Below are 6,866 nucleotides of genomic sequence, written 5' to 3' on the forward strand. Positions count from 1 at the left end.
TTAATAAATATGTTGCGTTCTGAAGTGGATGTGTTTAAATGGAATGGTTTAGTATGGAAACTATCAGACCGATTGCATGGTCTTTCAATCTTTTATGGCTTTTCATTTAAGTCTATCGCTAAGTCATTTAAGCGCCACCCACTCGAAAAGTGCTACCCGTTTATTGCCAATCATTCAGTGTCCGTTAACTGGAAAAACGTTTTTCCAGCCTCTTGAAAATGGGTAGCCGCTCGAACATAAAGGAAATCCAAATCCAAGCCCAAGGCGAATGCATTTGATTTCAGAAGTGCAAGTGTAAGTGTCAGTTAACTTTGAAGCAGACTAAGGAGCAGTTGGGGAAGAAAGCGGGGACTCTCGATGCTGAATGGGGTCTGCCGTGGATTGGGCATGAGTCCAAACGACTGGGCAGCAAACAATCCGAATCCCTGGCACTTAATGTGCACTAAGTGCTTAAGAAGGACGAGTGTCTGGAGCTGCCTATTAGAAGTCTCCCACTCCGCTGTCCAGTAACCACCCACTTTGGAACAGGATACCATTTCATGGATGCCGTTTTATTTAAATAACGCTTTTAAATCCCTGATGGCTTTGTAAAAATCGAATTGCAGTTAAGGAATCAATCAAGCTGAAATTGAAGAAAATTTCATCTGCTTAAATTTAAAGAATAAATCCTTGCTATAAAGCATCCTTCTATCAATTATTTGGACACGAATTAACTTATATGCTCAGATAGGCATAACATTTACTGAAAGGTGAGGAATATTATTTAATAGCTTTGACCTTTAGGGAAAACTCTCAGCAAACAAGCCAATAAAAGCTAATAATGACATTTTCATAAATGTCCTGCATGGTAGTAAGAGAGTATTTCTTTTATCTCCAGTAATACTTTAGCAACAACATTAAATGAATGTGTAAATTTTGTTTGCTAAAAGGAGAATATAAATAACAAACAAAAGAATAAACGTTGTAGTTTACCCTTTTGAGTGGTACAAAATAACACTATTGGCAAGTGTTGAGTTGTGTTGTTGTATCACCCAGTTGAAAGATTTATTTAATTAGCTTGAATTCACTTTTTATTTATTTGTAGGAGCAGGGAAGGTCCCGCTCCATTCGAAGTTAATTCGTCAATGATTTGGCGATCTAAATACAATGGTTTCTTAGCCTAAGTCGAGGAGCAGCGCTGCCGGCATAGCCTGCAGCGCAGCGACGCTTATTTGCGTTTCCTACATATATATATATTGTCGCCGAGCGACGGTGCTGGAGGAGGGGTGCTATAGGCACACATATTAGCGGTCAGCGCTTGGCCAGCGTGAGTACTGCTGATCATGCAAATTTGGTACGTTGCCCTCAACATACGCTTGGGCTGAACTGTTTATGTTCACATTGCAACAGAGTGCTACAATGTGATTGTATATTATGAATACAGTGGTTAACCGATATGTGTGCATACTACATCTCCCTCCTTTTGAAAATAACGTAATATTATGAAGTTATTTTAAAGGTAGTTTATACATTATTAAAAATTGTGTTATGATTGTTTTTAAGTACATTTATGTAGTGAGAATTTTTAAGTAAAACCTCAAAAAGAAAAATATTTTTTTTATTATTATTAATATTATTATTTTTATTTTTATGCCTATGTATGATCATACTATAAATATTTACGACGTCGCAATTTTTAATCTGTCTTTATGAACAGTTTGCTTTTTATTTTTATTATTAGTTATTATAATGTTATTATTTTCTCCTATTTCCGTTACTTTATACGGACCTGTATATTTGGAATCCAACTTATGACCTGTTTCGTTTTTTAATAGAACATTATCTCCTACTACTATATCTAAGTTCTTTGCTTTCTGATCATAAAGTTTCTTATTTTTCTCTTTATGTTCGTCTATCATAATTCTAGCTCTTTTATAGGCTACTTCTAATCTATATTTACTTTCCTTAGCATAATCATCTACATTATATATGGGTTCTATATTAGTTATGCTATTAAATTGATTTGGCAAGTTATTTGTTTTACCAAAGACAAGTTCGTATGGACAATAGTTATGTGCTATTGATGGGGTCGTGTTAAAACAGTATACGAAATATTTAAGCCATACGTCCCAATCAGTTTTATCAACCGATATGTATGAACGTATATATTCATTGAAAGTTCGGTGACTTCTTTCGACTGTTCCAACTGTCTGGTGATGATGTGCAGTTGATGTTATATTTTTTATTTTAAGATATTTGCACAAGTCATTTATAACTGAATTCTTATATTCTGTTCCCATGTCCGTAATGAACGTCTTCATTGGACCGTACTTTAGAATAAAAGATTCATAAATTGCTTTAGCGACAGTATTTGCACTTTTGTTTGCAACTGGTATGGCAACTAGATATTTAGTTAAATCACATATTAGTGTGATTGCATATTCATTGCCATTTCCTGATTTTGGTAGCGGACCTATAGTGTCCACTATCACCCTGTCGAAAGCTTTTATTGGGGTCTCTGTTATTGTTAAAGGAGTTATTGTATTTCTTGTCACTTTTGATTTTTGGCATTTCTGACATTTTTTAATGTACTCAGTTATATCTTTAGACATACCTTTCCAGTAATAGTATCTTTTGACCTTGGCCAAGGTTTTTGTGATGCCTGCGTGACCTCCTTGTATTGGATCGTCATGAAATGTAGACAATATAGCTTCTTTTTCTTTTAATTTTTCTATTAGGGTCACCGGGTTGAGTAGCGCTACTCTTAATGATTTTAATATTTTATTGCCCATTATTTTGAAAGTATCAATTGAAACATATTCAAAGATATTTTCCCACGGTGCCACTTTGAGTTGGCTGATTTTATTTATACCGGCTTGCATTTCAAGCCTTTGGAAAAAATGACCTAAATCAAGTATTCCATTAGTATATAAATCGCTAACATCATATCTTGCAATAATTTTCTTACCATGTTTAAAGAAACATAGCATATTTTTTATATGCAAGGTCACTACTTTACGTAAGTCGTCATTTTTGATGACTTCATATACGTTGGGCTTTGAAGCTTTTTCTATAGATTGCTTAGGCAATTCTATTTCTTTATCTCCTGCGCAGGATTTTTGTCTACTTTGATATCTTGTAGTGACTTTCTTTATATTTCTGTTCATTTCTTGTAGTTCTTTGATGGTTATTCTTGATAACGCATCAGCTACATAGTTGTCTTTTCCCTTTAGATACTCAACTGTAAAATTATACTCCTCTAATTCAAGTCTCATACGAGTTAGTTTAGAGCTCGGATTTATCATAGAGAACAGGTATGTAAGTGGTCTGTGGTCTGTTTTGACAGTGAAATGTCTACCATAAATATATGGTCTGAAATGAGTTATTGCCCAATGAATTGCTGCCAATTCTTGTTCTGTTGTGCTTTTATTACTTTCACCTTTTGTAAACGCTCTTGATGCATATGCCACTGGAAGTTGGAGACCTTTTTTGCATTGAGTTAACACTGCTCCACAAGCTTGCTTACTTGCATCCGTTATTATGCAAAATTCTTTGCTGAAATTTGGGTATTGTAATAAATTGGGATTAACTAGTGCCGATTTGAGGTGTTCGAAGGCATGCTGGCATTCAGCTGTCCATTCGAATTTTACATCTTTTTTACATAATCTTGTTATGTGACGAGAATATTCGGCAAAATTTTGGATAAAACGTCTATAGTAATTGCAAAATGCAATAAATCGTCTAGCACTGTCCGCCTCTAAAGTTTCCTCTATTATTATTGTTATTGGTATTGTTATAACGATGACCGCCTCTGTAATAAGGGCGGCCCCTTGTGTTATAACGACCGCGGTATGTACCGCGCTGAGTCTGATTTTGGTAGAACAGAACAGCGTTGGAATGTCCAGTTGCTTCTGTGCAACTGTCTATAAATTTAGATATGGCATCGTTCATACTGTTGAACGTGCCTGCTTGCATGATAACTTTAACTTTATCAATCGAGCAATTCCTCGTCATTGCTTTGACGGCTTGTGTCGTGCTATATTTGTTTGCAAGTTCTGGTTTCAAACCATCACTAATATAAGCACCTTCTAGAGCTTTTGTTAATTGCTCCACCTCTTGCGTGTAAAGGTTGGCTGTTTTGTTCTTTTGCTGCAGATTTAGTAATTTTGCAGAGAGTACCTCAACAGATTCACCCTTTACTGTTCGCGAGAGTTTATCTTTAATTTCCTGTATAGTATTTTCCGTGCTAATGAGATTCCTAGCATGGCCTTTTAGTTTGGTCTTAATGACATTGACTGCTAAAGTCTCATGTTCTCCTTTTATCGAATCTAACAAGTTCAGAGCGTCTTTGAAACTCTGTAGGTTTTCTGCTTTGCCGTCGTACTCAAATAATAGAGACGAGGCTGTTTTTAGGAAATCTACTACTGATTGTGCCATCTTGTCTACTATTTTACTTTCTGTTGGCTTATTTCTTTCCTCAGCAATTACGTCTAGTAATAGTTCAGCTGGGAAATTTAGTGTATTTGGAACAAGTACTTGTAACTTGTGCCTTTGTGACACATATAATATGTTCTCTTTTAATCGAGATATTATATCTTTTACTTGTGTCTGTTGTAACGAAGAAAATTTCGTATTGTGGTCAAGTATTATGACACGAACCTCGTTATATTTTCCTAATAGTGTCTCTAAATGTTTTATCTTTGTATCGTTACTTATTGGTGCACTCTTATTGAGGCACTTAAACGATCTATCAAAGTCTTCCCGCAGTTTCTTGATTTTAGCTATTATATTTAGCCAATCCATCAAGTTAGGAACTGGGGTTGTTAATAAAAAGATTTATTTAATAAATTTAATAAAAAGATTTATTTAATTATATTTTATATTTCATTTTATATTTTCATATTTATTTATATGTTCATATCTAGGCTTTTTTTTTTCTTTTTGAAGCTTTTGACAGGGCAGTTTTATGTTTGCTTACTTGTGTTAAATTTGGTTTTTTTTTTTTTTACTTTATTTATTGCCTTTCAGCTATCAAACCCTGTCCAAGTCATTAGCTCTGCTTACATATCTTTTCTTAAGGCATTTACTATGCATTTTGTATATTTTATAGCATGTATTTATCAACATAATTATTGTTATAATAATTAAACAAATTATTATGTAATCCAGGTTTAAAGGAACAACTTCGACCTTGTTGATTACATTGGCAGTGGAGTCCACTGACTTAACATCTACTAGACCCATTTTTGAAAAGATTTTTTCTCCTAATACAGTATTTTCTGAATATATTGGGTCTGGGTAAAATTTACTTATAGAATTGTCAAATGACATTTACTTATTTTGTATTTATTGATTTTGTTTTTTTTTTTTTTTAATTTTAAAATATCATTTTTTTTTTGTTAAGACGCCTTGCGGCGGTGAGAAATTTAAAATTAATTCATCCGTATGAATTTACAGCTTTCCTACCTAAATTTTCGTTTGGCTTTACAGGCCGAACTTCTCATCGGGCAGAAAAGGTTCCGCTCAATGTTACAATTTGTTTTTATAATTATTAAAAAAAATATGCATCGCAGTGCAATCAGAAAAAAAATTTTGCACACAGTGCTATTAAAAAAAAATTTTTGCGCTCTTTGAAGCGCTGTCGGTTCCCTCTTGTCATTTGTTGTTGGAGATCCACCGTTGCTGTAGTGTGCGGATAGCGCACCACAGTGTGAATACTATTCCCGCGTTGACGTAGTGGGCGGGCTGCACACCACGTTATCCTGTGTCAGCTGGGCGTCGCCGGTGTTGGCACGCTGACACGCCCTCGATGACGTAGTGAGCGGGCTGCTCACCACGTTGATGATAACGTCCTCTTGTTAGTGTTGGGTGCCGGTGTTGCAATGCCTGCAAGTGCGTTCACAATGTGGTGTGAACAGGGGTCCCTCGCAGTCCTTCGGGCAGATCTTCTTAAATTCCGGAAGGCTTTTCGGCTGGGTATTTTGAATATTATTAATTTTTGGTATGCATTTTATTTCATTTACTGAGTGAGCGGGTGTGGTTGGGCTTGTTTCATTTAGAAATTTGACGTAGTGGTCTAGCTCGGCTTGTAGTTTTTGAGCTTTCGACCATACTGGCGGTGGAGTGTTCGTATATAATAGCCACTTTAGGTGCGCTATTCTCTTCTTTGCTTTATTTCGAACTCCGCCCCTGTTTTTACCCATCACACTCACACTCTACTCACTCAGATCATTGTTTCTCCGCTCCAGTTGTTCGTTGAAGTTGTTGCGTGGTCAAAAGTTTTTTTTTTCTTCTGCCACAGCTTATACGTGTCCTGTCACGGCCGCCATGTTGTATCACCCAGTTGAAAGATTTATTTAATTAGCTTGAATTCACTTTTTATTTATTTGTAGGAGCAGGGAAGGTCCCGCTCCATTCGAAGTTAATTCGTCAATGATTTGGCGATCTAAATACAATGGTTTCTTAGCCTAAGTCGAGGAGCAGCGCTGCCGGCATAGCCTGCAGCGCAGCGACGCTTATTTGCGTTTCCTACATATATATATATTGTCGCCGAGCGACGGTGCTGGAGGAGGGGTGCTATAGGCACACATATTAGCGGTCAGCGCTTGGCCAGCGTGAGTACTGCTGATCATGCAAATTTGGTACGTTGCCCTCAACATACGCTTGGGCTGAACTGTTTATGTTCACATTGCAACAGAGTGCTACAATGTGATTGTATATTATGAATACAGTGGTTAACCGATATGTGTGCATACTACAGTGTAAAGCAGAGCAAAGAGTTGTGGTTTTGTAAGGATGCCAACAGATGGCCATTAAATGCTGGCCTTAAGAGAGCGGGATGTCAAAGAGACTCCTTAAGTTTCGGGAAGTTCGAAAGTGCCATCGAT

This window comes from Drosophila sechellia, chromosome 3R (genome assembly GCF_004382195.2).
Source record: "Drosophila sechellia strain sech25 chromosome 3R, ASM438219v1, whole genome shotgun sequence".
Taxonomy (NCBI): Eukaryota; Metazoa; Arthropoda; class Insecta; order Diptera; family Drosophilidae; genus Drosophila; species Drosophila sechellia.